Source organism: Bos indicus x Bos taurus, chromosome 12 (genome assembly GCF_003369695.1).
Source record: "Bos indicus x Bos taurus breed Angus x Brahman F1 hybrid chromosome 12, Bos_hybrid_MaternalHap_v2.0, whole genome shotgun sequence".
Lineage (NCBI taxonomy): Eukaryota > Metazoa > Chordata > Mammalia > Artiodactyla > Bovidae > Bos > Bos indicus x Bos taurus.
This window is the reverse complement of record NC_040087.1, coordinates 48,590,049-48,608,710: the sequence shown is the minus strand read 5'-3', so window position 1 is coordinate 48,608,710 and position 18,662 is coordinate 48,590,049. Positions and strand designations below refer to the sequence as shown.

Below are 18,662 nucleotides of genomic sequence, written 5' to 3'. Positions count from 1 at the left end.
AAGGCTTCCCTGTGCTGCCCTTTTATTGCTCACCCCTCCCCCTCCACACAGTAGGCTTTTAATAGTGCTGACTCTGCTTGGCTGTTGCTTCTACATTATTTATGACATATAACAGAATGATGTTTCTGTTCTCTATGTCTGCCTCTCCATTGCTGCCCTGCAAATAGGTTTATCAGTACCATTGTTCTGGATTCTATATATGTGGGTTAATATATGTTATTTGTTTTTCTCTTTCTGACTTCACTTTGTATAATAGGCTCTAGGTTCATCCACCTCGTTAGAACTGACTCAAATGCATTTCTTTTTATAGCTGAGTAATGTAGAAAGTGCTTCCCTGGTAGTTCAGCTGCAAAAGAATGCAATTCCTACATTGCAGTTTGCCTGTAATGCAGGAGACCCTGGTTCCATTCCTGGTTTGGAAGATCCCCTGGAGAAGAGATAGGCTACCCACTTCAGTATTCATGGCCTTCCCTAGTGGCTCAGGTGGTAAAGAATCCACCTGCAATCCAGGAGACTTGGGTTTGATCCCTGCTTGGGAAGATCCCCTGGAGGCGGGCATGGCAACCCATTCCAGTATTCTTGCCTGGAGAATCCCCATGGATAGAGGAGCCTGACGGGCTACAGTCCATGGGGTCACAAAGAATAGGATACGACTGAGTGACTAAGCACAGCACAATCAAGAAAAGGGCTTCCCTGGTGGCTCAGATGGAACATCAGTGATAGGATTCGTGGCTGTTCCCCACTCTAAAGGTCATTTCTCACCCACAAACAGTTTGTGTATTTCCTGTTTTAAAGAAACATTATCTTAAAGTTGGCTTCTGCAAAGTAGGGAATTGTCAACACGGATAATGAGAGTCCACTCCTGTTAGTTGGAATTTAGAGACCACGTAGTATAGGCATTATCCAGAAAATGCATGAGGTTGCAAAACATAAATTTAACGCTAAAAATGGGGATCCGGTGTTAATGAGTTAGATGTTGACAAATGAATCTTAGGAAATTATCTTAAGCGTAATAAATTGATTCAGTCTTGCATGCCCTGAATGGGTGTGTCTAGCGGGTTTTAATTGGTGTGACCACGGATGCTTTGCACATGGTGGAGGCTGTAAGGATGGATGTATACAGTAGGCTTAGTGTGTCTCAGTGTGTGACTTTACATGTTAAAAGGGAATTCATCCCTTGGAGTGAATATAGCAGCCTGAGTTGCACATACAACCACCCATATTTAGATAAGTACAGAGGAAGCTTTTTGTATGGAAGGGGCAAAACTGTTGCTTGTGGAAATTTTTGCTTTAGGAAGTAGTTTGGAGTTTTGAAAATGAATCTCTTTTACTCTCAAGTTCTACAGATCCTATTTGTATCTCTTGTTTGGGTATGAGAGAGAAGGTGGTATGTCTCTCCCTTCTCTCATCTGCTTATTCTTTTACTTTCATTATGCTGGAAGGTGGGCTTGCGTGGTGGCTCAGCAGTAAAGAATCTGCCTACCGGTGCAGGATATGCAGGTTCCATCCCTGGATTCGGAAGATCCCCTGGAGAAGGGTATGGTTACCCACTCCGGTATTCTTGCCTGGAGAGTTCCATGGACACAGGAGCCTGGCGGGCTTACAGTCCATGGTGTCACAAAGAGTTGGACACAATTGAGCAACTTAGAGAGATGCTGGAAAGCACGGTGGTGAAAGTGATTTGGGAATTTCATCATTGGAAGTGAAGGAACTTCCCCTGCTGACTCTGCTTCTTGCCTTTCTTCCTTTCCTGCATCCTCCAGCCTCTCTCAGACTGCCTGCTGGGCCAGAAGCTATTGTGAAAAAAACTTTTGTAAAGAAAGCATCCAGGTGACACTCCCTAAACCTTGAGAAAAGCACCGCCACCTCCTCGAGTTGAGAAACCTCAGCCTGTCTTGGGAACATCGGGTCCCTGTTGGGCGTGGAATGCAGGTTTGTGTGTACACTCTGAGCGGGTGTGGGAGCCTGCCGGTGGGCGTGGGGACACCATGTCTGGGTTAGTGTCAGGCTAAGCCTTTAAAAATAGCTTGTTTTTCATTTCTGGAATATAGCCTTCCTGTTCCAGTTTATTAACTCTCAATTTTTAAACTCTTATACCAGGTGCTGTGGGAAGTTAACAAAAAAGTCTTTATCTTGAGGAACTCACAATCTCTTCAGAGGAGTTATTTACTAGTGGGAGACAAAAGTGATTTACCAGGAGTGCAAAGTAACAGGCCATGGACTTATTTTAAGTGCTGAGAGGATACATTGTTAGCCTGATAGAAGTGGTCTGGGTGCAGTCTGTGAAGAGTAGAGTGTGTGGGTATCCAGACGGTTCACAAGGAGTGAAGGACTGCTGGGTAGTGAAGAAGAGGGTACTTGAGAGGCAGGTTTTGAATGTGACTCATGTGTGCACTGGGGTGGGGGTGGGTTGGAGTTCTGAGTTCAAGTCCTTCCACTGACTAGTTTTGTTAATGCAAGTTGAGTTCCTTCCCTGACTATATAATCCCTGTTGTTGATTTAAAAAAATTGCACAACCTAAATGTCAAGAATTACATTTTATTTGGTGGATGAAACTGAGGACTTAAGCCCAGGATGCAGCACCTCAGATGGCTCTGAGGGACTGCTCTGAACAGGCAGGGAGGGGAGCTGGGCTGTATAGGAGTTTCAGCCACAAAGACCAGGTGGTCGGAACATCAAAAGATTGTCGTTGTTCAGTTGCTAAGTCGTGTCCGACTCTTTGTGACCCCATGGACTGTAGCATGCCGACCCTCCCTGTCTTCTATTATCTCTTGGCGTCTGCTCAAGTTCATGTCCATTGAGTTGGTGATGCTTTCTAACCATCTCATCCTCTGCTGCCCTCATCTCCTTTTACCCTCAGTCTTTCCCAGCATCAGGGTCTTCTCCAATGAGTTGGCTCTTCACAACAAAGATTAGGTAGTCAGAACATCAAAAGATGACTGTTCCTTAAAACCTGACATCTTTTCGTTGTATGGGAAAATGCCAGGGGTCTGGGCTCACTGAAGTCATTCCTTTGGTGGGCACCTCAGCTCTCTGGGGGCCAGTATCCTGTACTTTCTCATCCTGTGTCCCCTCAGGATGTACCATCGGGGTGGCTACAACAGTTGTACTGATGGATAGCGGGCATCCCATTTCAATCCTGAGTTCCCTCAAGGCTCACCTCTGGGGACACTGTAGTGTGATGGCTTGATGGCTGCAGCAGCCTTTGTTTATTGATATGGCAGGAAGTATTTTTCATTCATACAGTAAAACTATGAATACTAAATAATGTTTATAAAAAAGCTCTATAAGCTGCAAAACTGTACAGAGATTTGAATCCTTATCCTTTGAATACCAGTCTTAGAAATACATTTTTAAACTTCTTTTTTATACACTTTAAAAAATGCAGAGTGTAGAAAGGACACTGTTTACCTATGTATAAGAGCATGAAATGGAACTGAAATAACCCAGTTCAGCAGATCGTTTTAGGATGAAACATATATCCCCCTTTCAACTCGTAAGGGATGAATTTTTCGAATGATTGTGATTCTCTTCAGCTTTTCTAAAAACGTGTGAGGGAAAGATGGATTACTTCCAAAGAAGGACTGTGGCCCAGCTTTTTGTTTGGCTTCAATCTGACTTTATATTTTTCTTTGAAAAACAAACAAGTGCCAACAAACAAGACGAAAAGCTGTATTGGAAACTTCCGTTCCTTCCTGGAGGACCTGTTTATATGTCAGCTGCTGCAGTGGGGATCAAAAATACTCACCATCTCTGCCATGATTCAAGTAATCAAATTAATAAAAATAAATGTATTCTTCCAGCTGAGATCCACTGTAGAATCAAGGGGGAAAGTCTGCCTGCTTTATACGCAGCACCTGTGAGCCTGTTTTCCCTGAGGAAGTAATTTGAGTACAGATTTGAAGTAAGCTGTGGGATAAACAGGCCTGGAGAGCAGAACAGAAGTCTACGGATTGAGATAAAAATTAATTGCTAAAACTATGAAGCCGCTGTATATGATTTGCTTTTTTATAATATTCTTCCATGGAAGCTTAGATAAAGCTGCTTCTGTATCTTCCTTAATACAGTGGTTTGGCTAAGCATTATGCTTTGTTCGACCTGAGATATTTTCAGAAATAATTCTCTAAGATTTCAAATACATCTTTCTCATACTTTGCTTCATAAAACTGAATCAGAGTAATGTATAATGTATAATAAAAGTACTAAAGTAAGATTCAGGTGAATACTTTTATAAATCTGCATGAAGGAAGAATTTCTAAGGGGTAAGGCTAAATCCAGAAATCATAGATTGAAAATAGATGGATATATTTGACTAAAAAAATTAAGCATATCTTTATGATAAAAATTCGATAAGTTGAAATGACAGATTGTAATGTGGAAAAAACTATCTGAAATATATATGGCAGTGAAAATTTGTATTTTTAAGGAAAGAACTCTCTTAACCAGAATAAGGGCAACTGCACCAGTATAAAGATGGGAATAGATTTGACCAGGAATTTCACAAAAGAAGACTGACACATGACCAGTTAACCGATCAATTCATGTTTAATCTGGCTGAATTCATGTTTAATCTCGCTGATAGTCCCAGAAGTACAAGTTTAGAACTTTTTTTTTTACTGTCAATTTGCATAAGATTAAAAATATGACCAGACCACATGTTGGGGATGGTGTGGTAAATACTCATGTATATGCATTGATGAAGCATGTGTAAACTTATACTTTTCTGTGGAAATATATATAAACATTTAATACAGGAGTACCCTTTGGACCATAAATTTTACTTTTAGGAAGTTATTTCAGAAATGTGATAATGAATATGTTCAAAGGTCTGGCTACAGTTATGTTCACCAGAGTATGTAAATGAAAGTGAAGTCGCTCAGCGGTGTCCGACTCTTTGCGACCCCATGGACCAGAGCCCACCAGGCTCCTCCGTCCCTGGGATTTTCCAGGCAAGAGTACTGGAGTGGGTTGCCATTTCCTTCTCCTCACCAGAGTATGGTTATCCCTAAAAATGAAGGAGTCAAAACATGTAATAGAGAGATAGTTAAATCAATATGGTACATTGATAGAAAACACTAAGCTGCTGCTAAAAAGACAACAGATTTTTGAATTTATTGATAGGGAAATTTGTCAGTGAAGTGTTGTCAGCTGAAGGAAGCATATTACAAAGTGGCGTTTGTATCAGGGATATATGGTAATGTTGAAAATGTGCTATGTGTTAGAACCTTTGCTAAGTGCTTTACACTGATTATCTCTTTTAATGACCATGGCATTCCTCCTACTAGATATTATTGGCCCCATTATACAGATTAACAAACAGAAATATCAGGATGATAAGTAGCTCAAGGTTGCACCAAGAGGAGGTGTGGAGCCAGGATTTAATGAGTACTTTCTAGAATTTATACTTTTGTGTAAGTGTATGCTTGTGTGAAAGGGCACAGCAAATATGGTTAACAGTTCTTTCTGTTTGTTACTAGTTTGTCAACTAACAAATGATTTAAGTTTTCCTATTTATACCTTTAGGTATTCTCTGAGGATTTTAGAATATGGGCATTGTACTTCCCTAATCAGAAAAAGCAAAGATATTTCTATTTTTTACTGTTTGTGCTATACAGTTAGTAGTTGTTAGATTTTTAGAGGGGCAGGCACTCTCATTCTACTTTGTATACAATGTGTGTCAACTTTTACTACTAGGAAAAGTTGAAGAAAACTGTGAATGATCAGCATTATAATTGGCATTTTTCATAACACCCATTAGGACATTGCATATTAGGAAATCCATAAGTGATGTTTTCTGTGGTACTTTTTAGGGTAGGTACAACAAAATTGAGTTTTAAAGAAAAGCAATTAATATTGAACATATTTATTTGGCTTAGAAGTTTATACTTTTTAAAAATTAATAAAATCCATATAAAAGTAATTTTATTTTTATCAGCAGGCTTTAAAGTATTTACTGAATATCGAGAACTTACAGGAAAAAAGAAGTGTAAGGTGCATAATTAACAATCTAGTTGTACAAACAAAACCTCAGAAACTGATAATCTGTTTGTATTGGGTTGGTCAACAAGTTCATTTGGGTTTTTCTGTAGGATGATATGGAAAAACCTGAATGAACTTTTGGGTCAACTCAGTATTTAAAATAGTAAGTTATCAGGTGTTATATTATAAACTTCGGATGAAAATATAGAAATAAAACTAAATCATGAGGGTAGGGTTATATGTAAGTATGTATTAGATGTACTACACAAGGGATCTTATAAAGTATAAGATGGATAGGGTTGAGTAATACTCAATATTACAACAACTCAATAGGTTGTGTAGTAGGGAAAGTACATGGAGAAATAAGGATTGGTTTGACCCTGAACACTGGCCACAGGTAGCTGAAGGTGGCAGGTAGCCTGAACCAAGTGGTCCAAGCCAGAGTGAGCAGGATGGGAGCAGGCCTTTAGTTCAGTGATGGTTGGCAGGTGATGGGAAGTAAAGTAGGAGAGGTCCGGTTATAGAGAACTTCCACTGTGAAGACAGTTGGACAAATTAAACAGAAAAATTTATGTAGAAAGTAGGACAAATTAAAAAAAAAACTTCAAGGCCATTTACAGGGCTTAATAATAATAGATTTATTTATTAAGGAAAGTCCTTTAATCAAAAAGAGTCCTTGCCTAACAGATTTGGAAGTTCCTGTTATCCACCCCAAGGTTTTATTGTTAGTTTTCAACCTGTGCTTTTATGAAATATTAACAGTATCCCAAGAAATTACATGAGAAATAGTGAAGCTGATCAGTCTGATTGGAATTTTGTGAGTAGTGTTCTTAGTTAAGAAACTCTGGTTGGATGGTGTTTTGAATATCATTTAGTTTGATTTCTCACCTCAATAAAGGTATTTCTTCTGTCATAATCTTCTAAAGAATCACGTCTATTTGTCTAAAATGATGACTAGAGAGAAGAGGATGAAGACTGGAGTTTGTTGCTTAGCCCCACATTGGAAGTAGCCTGTTTTAGCTGTTGATGCGTTTGTTTATAGCTGAAGGAAAATTTAAAAGCACACATGGCATGTGTTCTTTTAGAAGATTTGTATTTATTGGGAAAGGATCATGTAGAATACTAAATTACCAGTTAAGTAAATTTAATCTTTGAAATGCTTTTTTTAAAAAGCCATTTAATCTTTAATCACAACTAGAAAAAACATCTTTAAATCTCTAAATCTGGCAAATTGAATACTATTTTTTGTCAGTGACATCATAAATATTTTAGTTAACTTTGTCAAGTAACAACATGCCACTTGATCTTTTGGCATGACTGTAAAAATAATGTATCGGATATTAAGTATATCATGTTTGTATTCTAGGATACTAACTTTTTTATTTGATTGTCTCACAGTGTACTGTTTATAATGCTCAACATGACAAATAGCAATTAAAGGTGTACACAAAAAGTATTCAATTCTGGTTTGACAAAAGATCAATTTCTTTGTTAGTAATAATTTAAAATGTTGATTATTAATAAGTAACAAATGCTTGTGTAACTGACACAAATATGGATCATTACCAGTAAGATATGGATCCCGTAAGTAACATAAGAGACCTTTGGTGATAGTTTTTCATAAACAGAGAATTAACGATAATCCACTTCTCTGCACCTGAGATGCCCCTGTCAAACTAAATTGTATACTCTCCTTGGTATTCCATATGCAGTGTACTGTTTGTGTAGCTGGTCATTTAGAACAAAGTAAATTGTTGAATGTAAATTTAATGTACCACATCTTCAAACAAAAGAAATTATAGAACTGATTTTAAATCACACACAATATCATATACAGTAGCATCGCTAGACTGATTGAATAAGGGGACTTAGTTAAGAAAGGCATTATGGGTAAAGTGAGCAAGAGTTTCGAAAGAGCATAAAGATAGTAACTAGTGTACTGAGGCAGGTTTTCCCATAGGAGGAACGGTGAGTTGTTGGGAGTCTGTGCACTCATCAAGACTTGGAGTGTTTACCTAATCTGTGGATGTGGTGTAGAGCCTTGCACGTATTGGTACTCAGTTTTTTTCTTGCTCCTCTTCTCCTTCATCTCGTCCTCCTACGGTTTCTGCTGCTTTTAAATATAGTGCCTTTCAGATATTAAAAATGGTAGAAAGTAGATTTTTAACAACTTACAGTGTAATTGAGTGTTTCAGAACTCACTTTGGAGTTGGAGAGATGGAAGTTGATTCCTGCCTTCATCACTTGCTCCATCTCTGTGATATTGAGCAAGCTCTTTACCTTCAAGTTACAGATTCCTCATCTGTACTGTGGCAGAGCAAGAATACCTAACCACAGGGTCCTAATTTGTGATTTTAATGAGATAAATCTTGCAAAGCCTTTAGCACTGTGTTAGCTTAAATGTTACCCTTAAATAAAAGGGACGTGGGGTATGGCAGAATGCTACTTTTGTGGCCTGCATAAACATAAATGTATTCTTCATGGCCCACCGCGAACTTCTAAGAGGTGATACTAAGTTCCTTACCTATTGTCTACCTATTGTAGAATATGATTATTTTCTCTTTAAATCATATTGATTGGAAGTGGGCTAGAATTAGGAAGGGTGTTGACTCTGAGTATGTAATGGACAAAATGGCCATTTTGTTCTGGAATGGTAGAGCTGTTAAAATTTTTGTCCCTTCTAAATGTAGGTATTTATACAGTTTTTGTTAAAGTGGAAGTGTTGGTCACTCAATCATGTCCAACTCTTTGCAACCCCAGGGACTATAGCCCTCCAGGCTCCTCTGTCCATGGAATTTACCAGGTAAAAATACTGGGAGTGGGTTGACATTCTGTTCTTCAGGGGATCTTCCTGACCGAGGGATTGAACCCAGGTCTTCAGCATTGCAGGCAGATTCTTTACCATATGAGCCACCAAGGAAGCTGTTTTTGTTAATGCCCATTTATAGTAGAGTGTGAGATCCCTGTGCTAATACAGTGAAAGTGAAAGTCTCTCAGTCATGTCTGACTGTTTGTGACCCCATGGACTATACAGTCCTTGGGATTCTCCAGACCAGAATACTGGAGTGGGTAGCCGTTCCCTTCTCAGGGATCGAACCCAGGTCTCCCTCATTGCAGTAGGATTCTTACCAGCTGAGCCACCAGGGAAGCCCAGAATACTGGTGTGGGTAGCCGTTCCCTTCTCCAGGGGATCTTCCCAACCCAGGGATCAAACCCAGGTCTCCCTCATTGCAGGTGGATTCTTTACTAGCTGAGCCACCAGGGAAGCCCAAGAATACTGCAGTGGGTAGCCTATCCCTTCTCCAGCAGATCTTCCTGACCCAGGAATCAAACCGGGGTCTCCTGCATTGCAGGCGGATTCTTTACCAACTGAGCTATCAGGGAAGCCTAAGGAATTGGTATTTCCCTGGACCAGAGGTTGACTTGAGTCAAGATACAGAGTCTGAAGCAGGAAGAGGAAGAGAGGCAGTGACTTAGGGGAGAAGTGGCCCAGTGCTGAGCTGAGCCCTGCCCACTGCTCCCCAGATTTTCCCCAGTGGCTGCTTTTCTGGCCTCTTAATGCTTTCTCCTGAGAGATGGCCCTTCTGTCTCCAGTGGGTTCTGTTGTTGGCCATCTTCTTTTGTTTCCTGTTTTCCAGTAAGCCCTCTACCATTTTGGATAAAGCACAGGGTGCCCTCCCCTCCCCCACCTCACAGCCCGGGTTCTGGGATGTCCACGTCTCCCAGGGCATCCTGACTTTTATGTTTACCTATCAGTTTATTCGGGTAATTCAAGATAAGGTGAGGACTTAGAACATTTTCAATGTAATCTGAAAAATTCTGTTGTGTAATTTTATGAAGAAAATTCATGTCTCCTCATAAGAAAATACAGAATTTTGGGTACCTTAGACCCATCTGTGAGTGAATCAGGTTCTACCAGCAACAAGAACTCTCTCTTCCTTTCCAGGCTTCTTTTCACTAGGCCTTGGTTCTGCACTTAGCCATAGCCTAGAGGTAAGAGTTAATAAAGCAGTGCCTTTAGGAGGTTAAGTTACACACCTTAACTTAGAAGGAACTGATTATGTTGTTTAGGAAGGAAGTAACTCTTCAAGAGAGGACCCAAGGTGCTATTAATACTAGAATGCAAGGTTCGTTCCTTCTAGAAGCTGAAACTTACCTGGTGTTTAGCGTTAAGACCTGCATAGAAAAATACACGAGAACGAATTGGAATACTGATGCTGCGTGCCCTCAAGGCCCAAACCTGACCACAGGTCTTCCTAAATACTTACTTTAGAAATCATGAGAGACTTAGGAACCAAAAAAAAAAAAAGGTTAAAAGCATATCTGATCCAGCATATTCTGGCAGATTGTTCTTGGTGTAGCTAAATCTGACCTAAAGCATATTATGATCTGGAAATATGCTTGTAATGGGCCTTTCCTGGTGGTCCAGTGGCTAAGACTCCGCATTCCCCATGCGGGGGTGCCTGGGTCTGATCCCTTGTCAGGGAACTAGATCCCACATGCCACAGCTGAAAGTTCACGAGCTGCAAGTAACGATCCCACATCTGCAACTAAGACTCAATGCAGCCAAATGAATAAGTAAATATTAAAAAATAATAAAAGTTAAAACCACTGTTAAAAAAAAAGTGGCTGTATTAATTTTATGATCTTAAAGATACAGTTTGTATTTAGTTGGAAACATTTAATAGGAAACCTGTTGACTTTAATGCAATGACTAACCATGATGAAGTTTTCTTGTCATAGAGTTGAAAAGTTCTTCTGTTTCAAGAAGAACAGATAAAAATAGCTGCGGAAAAGCAAATCTAGTGGGGTTATATAAAGAAATGTAAAAGTGCTGGTTTTATGTGGTTTATCCATGTTTTCTTTTAAAGTTTTTGGAGAAAGGATGCAATAAAAGATCAAAACTTGGTTCAAGTCCTAGTTCCACTCTTTATTATTGGTTGGATCTCTTTCATGTAACCCTGGACACATTACAGTGAAAGTGAAAGTCGCTCAGTCGTGTCTGACCCTTGTGACCTTGTGGGCTGTAGTCCATGGAATTCTGCAGCCCAGAAAACTGGCGTGGGTGGCCTTTCCCTTCTCCAGGGGATCTTCCCAACCCAGGGATCGAACCCAGGTCTCCTGCATTGCAGGCGGATTCTTTACCAACTGAGCCATCGGGGAATCCCAAGAATACTGGAGTGGGTAACCTATCCCTTCTCCAGCGGATCTTCCAGACCCAGGTATCAAATCAGGGTCTCCTGCATTGTAGGTGGATTCTTTACCTCCTGAGCTATGAGGGAAACCCCATGAGCTATGAGGGACAAATGATATTCCTTATTTAAGCTTCAGTTTCCTCATCTGTGAAATGCAGTTGCTAAAATTTAGGTGGTAGTGTTGTACTGAGTGTGAAATGATAACTATGTAGAACATCTGGCAAGGTGTCTGGAAATTAGTACTCAATGAATGATAACTATTAAAAATGAAAATAATAAGCAATATTGGCAGACGCCTTTCTTTGCATTGTACATTATTGCTGGTTATTTCTCAGGAGTGCTGTAATTGGTCATATCATGTATGACCTTTCTAAAATTGAAAAGTCTCTTTTTATTTCCTCTTGTAGTGTAAGCTTTCCGTAATGATATGATTCTCTTCCCTTCTGTCTCTTACGCACTGTAATTCTCTGCAGCATCTAGCAGGTGCTTTTTGAAAGTCCTGTTAAAACATGAAGACTAATTGAACATTTTGAATCTTGAAGCGTTTTCCACTTAAGAGCCATATTTATTTTATTATCTCATATTAAGACAAATTCTAGGAGTGACTTGATTAATCTTGACAGTTTTTCTGTAAACATTGCTGTTTGAAATCGGTTTATTAATATTTAAAAGTAATATTAAGAAAATATTAGGAAATATACTTATAAAAGTATATCTAGTTTTTAAGAAAAATATTATGGAGGTATATCAGTAATGCTAATTAAGTTAGGGAAAATCCTTAGTCAAACCACCATACCATGCTTATTCAACAAATGTTTTTGTGTATTTTACTGATTCTTCATATGCAAGGTATTTTTACTTAATATTGCTCTTTCCCCCATCTTTCTTAAGTATAGTTTGTGATGGCAGCATAATAGTCCATTACATTGTTTTACCATAGTTAAACTGGCTGCTTCCTTGGGATGAACTGGAACTGTTTTTAGGTTATAAATGGTGTTAACAGTGAGCCTTTTATATTTGTAGGCTTCCTTCCTTCTTTCCTTCTTTTTCCTCTGCCTCTACCCCTTTCTGTCTCCCTCCCTCCTTCACTCTTTCCCCCCCCTCTGCCTCTCTCCCCTTCCCTTTTTTTTTTTTTAGGGAGAATGATTAGTTCAGGAATATTATTACTGGGTCACAGGTTATTAACTGTTTTGACTTTAGAAACATGAATGCCTTTCAGAGGATTCTGGTAGTTTTTATTGCCAGAGGCAATGTATGGGTAAGACGATTCTACCATTTTCTAACAATGAACAGAGTAGTTATTCATGTAAAATTGGCTAATCTAACTGATGCCGAGTGTATCTCACAGTTTTTTATTTCTTTACAAGAGCCACAAGTGATCCTGTTGACATATATTTAGTTTCTGATCGCAAGCAGGACATCTGGTCATGTCTTGTAATTTTCTGGAATTCGTTGTACAGTTGTAATAAAGTACATCTTGTTAGAACTCATTTAAAGAAAAACTGTAATGCAACTTGTCGACTTTTTATATGATGAACTTGTATGCTCACAGTTAAAACTACTTACAGGAAAAGTCTTTGAAGTTAAAAAGATTTTTTTTAAAGGTATTTCTGGCTTATAGATCTAATTACTGATTATTTGGCTTAATGTATTAACATATGCTTTAAACTCTGTGTGCAGCTCCAGTCACCAAATATAGGATTGGAAACCATTGTTTTGGTTTTATGGACATTTTAAAATGGCCTCAAGGGATCTGGATCTTTATCTTGAGTTTTACTCTTAAGGCCAACTACTCTATTCTCCTTGGCTTACTCTTTCTTTTAATCTAATTTGTGGGAGGTTGGATCTTAGTATTTACTCAGGGTGCTCCTTACCCCCTCATCCTCCCCACCCCAGGCAAAACATAGGTTGGATGAATTGAACCTAAAGGGGCAAGGAAATTTCTTTGAGATGTATAATTAGATAGGAAAAAAAGGAGGAAAGGGTGAGAACAACAACAAAAAAATTTAGAAGGAGATTAGGGAGAAAGACATGCACTTACAGAAGAGAATAGATTTGAATTTTCATTGCCTTCCAATTTCTTCACCAACTCCTCTGTAAGCCTTCAGATAGGCTATCCTTTAGATGTATTGAGGAGTAGTTGATTTGTATTTTTAATCAAATTAATTCTGTATCCCCCCCCCCTTTTTTTTTTCGTTTTCAATTATTTTATCTTTATGAAATGCACAGTGCGACTTTCTGGTTCCTTCTGCTCTGCTGCCAGTGCACCTTAAGCCCAGCAGCTCCCCCTCCGTGTGAATTTGCACTTCAGGGGCACCATTTCCTGTCAGAAACCCAAGGCAGGCCCCTGACATTTCTAGGTGGCTATTCACACAGGAAAGGACCTGAGAAGTTTCACAGGGCACCTGCTTGACTGTGGGAGGAGCTGATCATCAGGGTGCACAAATGGGTCCCTCTGTTCCCATACCTTTTGGCCTCCCAGGGGTCTAAAATTAGAGTGGTTAGAAAATTGAAAAGCTCATGTAACCGTATGCCAGAATATAAATTATCGAAGATTAGATTTGATGTTCACATTCACCTGGATTGAACTCAAGGTGACTGTTACTGATATTTGATTCCAAGTAAAGTGATTGTTTTTATGGTAGTAGAATTTGCATAGCATAAACTTTACCTTTTTGACAATTTAAAAAAAGGTTAGTTACTTGACAAAGGTATAACTTTTCACACTATACAAAGAACTTTTCTAAATCTAGGACATTCAAAGATGAACAGATCCTGATTCTTCAAACAGCAGAAGTAGAGTTACAGCTATGTGAAAATATATGGATTTATCTAACTGAAAATACGTGTCTGCATATGAAAACCATTCTGTCCTTATTTTAATGAATAGAAAAACCTCTAAATAGCACTTCATTTTTATTTTTAATTGTGCTGAAATATATATGACAATAAAATTGACCTTTTAGACATTTTTAAGTTTATATTTCAAGGTGATTTTTATTCACTGTGTAAGCATCGGGGGAATTATATATAGTTTTATAACGGAAGCATAATGCTAAAAAAGAATTTGATTTGCAAATCTTTCACTTTTTTTTGGAATTAAAATAACCGATTTTCTTTCCTCTTCCGCCTTTCTTCATTTTTTACACATATATTTTGGTAGCTGAACTATTGCCAGGTTATTTTAGACCTGTTTTTCCTCTAACATAGAGCCTTTTTTTTTTCCCCCTCAAGGTCTAAAAGAAAAAATACTTTTTTCATGGCATGTGTTTGGAATCTGTGTGCTGTTATTTATAATTATTTTATAATAAAAAGAAATTGGTCATTGTTAATGTGTTTCACTGGGCATGAATTATGTTTATTAATAAAGTTAAGTTTTGAGTGAGGGTACCTAAATTCAGCTGTTTTGCTGGGTAAACATCAGCAAGTCTATTTAAGGAAGTAACCTTTGCATTCTCTAAATAATATTTTCTTTCTGTCATAAGGACTCTTGAGAAGTGATTATTTATGGCAATAATCAAGTTAGATTCCTGATGTATCTACTTGATCTCTTCATTTAGCTGTATCTGCAGTCATTTGGTTATCTCATCAGCTCAGTCTAATGCATTTCATTTTGCTTTATTGATTGATGATGTATTCTGTATTATTTAGTATTTACAACAGTGCCTGTAGTGGTGAAAGTCACTGTTAGTTGCTCAGTCATGTCCGACTGTTTGCCCTCCCATGGACTGTAGCCCCGTAGGCTCTTCTGTCCAGGAAGGGATACTGGAATGGGTTGTCATTCCCTTCTCCAGGGATCATCCCGACCCAGGAATTGAACCCAGGTCTTGCATTGCAGGCAGATTCTTTACCATCTGAGTACTGTCTGAGCCACTAGGGAATGCTCTAGGAAGCTATCATAAGTCGGAGCATAAACCTGTATGATTCTGTCAAAACGCAGAGCATAAACTTCTATGATTCTGAATTCCCCTTTGTATCTTTCATGCTCAGTGTATGTCGTTAATTATTATTATGGGCGAGATAGACCTTTGTCCCTGAAGCACCAGAGCCTTTGCATCTACTTAGACTGTTGATTTTCTAAAACTGCAAAAAGAATGAAATGTCCCCCATGTGTAATTTACTAATGTCAGTAGCTAGATTAGTAGCACAATTAAGAAACTTCAAATCCACTTTGAAGATACACAGGGGTAGTTGGGACATCACATATATTTGGACACTTCATCTGAGTGGATTAGCAACTCTTGGTAGTTGGGAAGGAATGACATTTGCATAAAGGCACTTCCTTTTGCCACCTTTGAAATATTTTTTTCTTTGATTTCTTTCACCAGTGTTTTTATAGTTTTCTATATATAGGTCTTTAGTTTCTTTAGGTAGATATATTCCTAAGTATTTTATTCTTTCCGTTGCAATGGTGAATGGAATTGTTTCCTTAATTTCTCTTTCTGTTTTCTCATTATTAGTGTATAGGAATGCAAGGGATTTCTGTGTGTTGATTTTATATCCTGCAACTTTACTATAGTCATTGATTAGTTCTAGTAATTTTCTGGTGGAGTCTTTCGGGTTTTCTATGTAGAGGATCATGTCATCTGCAAACAGTGAGAGTTTTACTTCTTCTTTTCCAATTTGGATTCCTTTTATTTCTTTTTCCGCTCTGATTGCTGTGGCCAAAACTTCCAAAACTATGTTGAATAGTAATGGTGAAAGTGGGCACCCTTGTCTTGTTCCTGACTTTAGAGGAAATGCTTTCAATTTTTCACCATTGAGGATAATGTTTGCTGTGGGTTTGTCATATATAGCTTTTATTATGTTGAGGTATGTTCCTTCTATTCCTGCTTTCTGGAGAGTTTTTATCATAAATGGATGTTGAATTTTGTCAAAGGCTTTCTCTGCATATATTGAGATAATTTTTTTTAAGAAGTGTGGTTTAATCTTACTCCGTTATTAAACTGCTTTAAGCTTCTTTTTAAGTTATCAGAGCCAAATTGAAGGATTTATTTCCTTGCCTCTTCTTGAAAATAGTGCTGTCAAACAGAGTAAGAAAAAGCAAGCAATGGAGATACAGCCCCCTGTGTTTTCAGTTTATTTGCATTTGTTCGTACTTCTAAGGTATTATAAATTCCCAAAGGAGTTTTCTTGCTCTGTTATATAAATTGTTACCTAAAAGGGTCTATAAGAGATCAAAGTAAATGTCAGCCTAGTAAATAGAAGAGTCGTCCCCACCCCACCCCCCGCCCCCACCTCTGAGCTACATTATAAAGGGACATTTCTTTTGCCTTATTTATCTTTAGAATTTAATGTAGTTAGGAAACAGTGAGTTATTAAAGTTTGAAAAGCGTCAAGAGTCCCATATTTGAAATCTGTTGAAAGCAAAAAAATCGATTAAAAACTTTTTGATTACCTTCGAGTTTCTCCTCGGAGAAGGCAATGGCACCCCACTCTAGTACTCTTGCCTGGAAAATCCCATGGATGGAGGAGCCTGGTGGGCTGCAGTCCATGGGTTCGCTAAGAGTCGGACACGACTGAGCGACTTCACTTTCACTTTTCGCTTTCATGCACTGGAGAAGGAAATGGCAACCCACTCCAGTGTTCTTGCCTGGAGAATCCCAGGGATGGGGGAGATGGTGGGCTGCCGTCTGTGGGGTCGCTCAGAGTCAGACACGACTGAAGTGACTTAGCAGCAGAGTTTCTCCTAATTTCTCATACGTTAGAGAGGCTTTGCTTTTCTCTTCTTAATGCAGACAGAGCTTGGCTAAACCATGTCATTCTGTCCATTTCCGTTAGAATAGTATTTAAATGAACAAGATGAACTTATTTATATTGCTGGTTAATTTATAGGATATTTAAGGCCAAAGAAGTTAACCAAGGGATCAAACTAATTTGTGTCCATGGAATAATGATTTTTGTCAAAAAGGTTTTGTAGTTCATATATTTATTATACATTTTCCCTCTCCTTTTCTCTCTCTTGGTAGTAGTTCAGCTGATGGCTGTAAACATTATGGGGTCTCTTCGTGTATCACAGAGTTTTTGAGCATGACAAAATAATTAACATCCTCTTTGATTTCTTTGGTTGTTGGAAACAAAACGTCTGTGCTAACTATTGCTGTGTTTGTATATGCTCAGTTGCTCAGTGATGTCCAACTTTTTGCAATCTCATGGACTTAGCTTGCCAGGCTCCTCTGTCCCTGGGATTTTTCAGGTAAGAATACTGGAGTGGATTGCCATTTCCTCCTCTAGGGGATCTTCCTGACCCTGGAATTGAAACTGCGGTTCCTGCATTGGCAGGATTCTTTACCACTGAGCCATCAAACTATCACTGCTGCTAAGTCACTTCAGTCGTGTCCGACTCTGTGCGACCCCATAGACTGCAGCCCACCAGGCTCCCCCGTCCCTGGGATTCTCCAGGCAATAACACTGGAGTGGGTTGCCATTGCCTTCTCCAATGCATGAAAGTGAAAAGTGAAAGGGAAGTCGCTCAGTCGTGTCCGATTCTTAGTGACCCCATGGACTGCAGCCTACCAGGCTCCTCCGCCCATGGGATTTTCCAGGCAAGAGTACTGGAGTGGGGTGCCATTGCCTTCTCCCAAACTATCACTAGTGAGGACAATTAATATACAAACCATTTGATTGATACCCAGAGTGCTAAATCATGGAAAGTTTGTTAGTTTGCTGGGTATTTGTTAAGAGTATGAAGTTGGAATTCAGAATATATTTTCCCTGAAATATGGTTGAGTATGTGATAATTAGACGTAGTTAATTCTACAAAGCACATTTCCTCTGTAATGCTTGCCTTAGTAAGAATGGGGTAGTTCATCGTAACTCTAAATATGACAGTGTATCTCTTGGAATTGTTTGAATTCTCATATGAATTTTCAGGGACAGTGCTTTAACTCTTGACAACAGAAGTACAGATTTGAACGTTCTAAGGCGTAGGCAACATGATATTTCGGAGGCTGGAATTTGGAAGTGGTTCCATTGCACCGGGAGTGATAAACTGTTAGGGCTTGGAATCTCTTTCAGGTTATCTTTTAGGGACACTCTCAAGTCTAGCTCTGTTTCACGTACTCCTTTATTTTCTTTAAGGTCCCCAGAGACTAGGTTACTCTACTACTTGTTTGTAAGCAACACTTAGAATTCTGACCAGAGTTGCTATTTTCTCCCCCTTCTTGTCTGCTGTACAGGGTTGATTGGTGTCCCCCGAAAATTCATATTCTACTTGCAACTTCAAAATGGGACATTATTTGGAAATAGAGTTGTTGCGGGTGTAATTAAGTAGGTGGAGGTCATATTGTAGTAGGGTGGGCACTTAATCCAACCTGTGATTGGCATCCTTACTAGAGACGGGATATGGGAACATGCGGCTCAAGGTGAGAGTCATGAGTGTCGAGTGTGGAGTAAGGACTTTTCCGCTAGAGCAGCGGTTGTCAGCCTGACTGTATCCTGGAGTCACCTGGCCATCTTTGAAGATCTGCTGATGCCTGAGCACGTATC

The 18,662-nt window shown here is 39.0% G+C and overlaps 1 protein-coding gene across 8 annotated transcripts in view; it reads left to right on the top strand.

The window, feature by feature from the left end:
• Positions 1-18,662, top strand: part of KLF12 (Kruppel like factor 12) — a 532,835-nt gene that overhangs the window by 101,084 nt on the left and 413,089 nt on the right. For 5 of the 8 annotated variants that reach the window (XM_027557686.1, XM_027557682.1, XM_027557681.1 and 2 more), the window contains one exon: positions 1,764-1,932. The exons of the other annotated variants lie outside the window; for them this stretch is intronic. The gene's annotated coding sequence lies outside the window, so the exon portion shown is untranslated. The remainder of the gene's footprint in view (positions 1-1,763; positions 1,933-18,662) is intronic. 8 annotated transcript variants of the gene reach the window in all.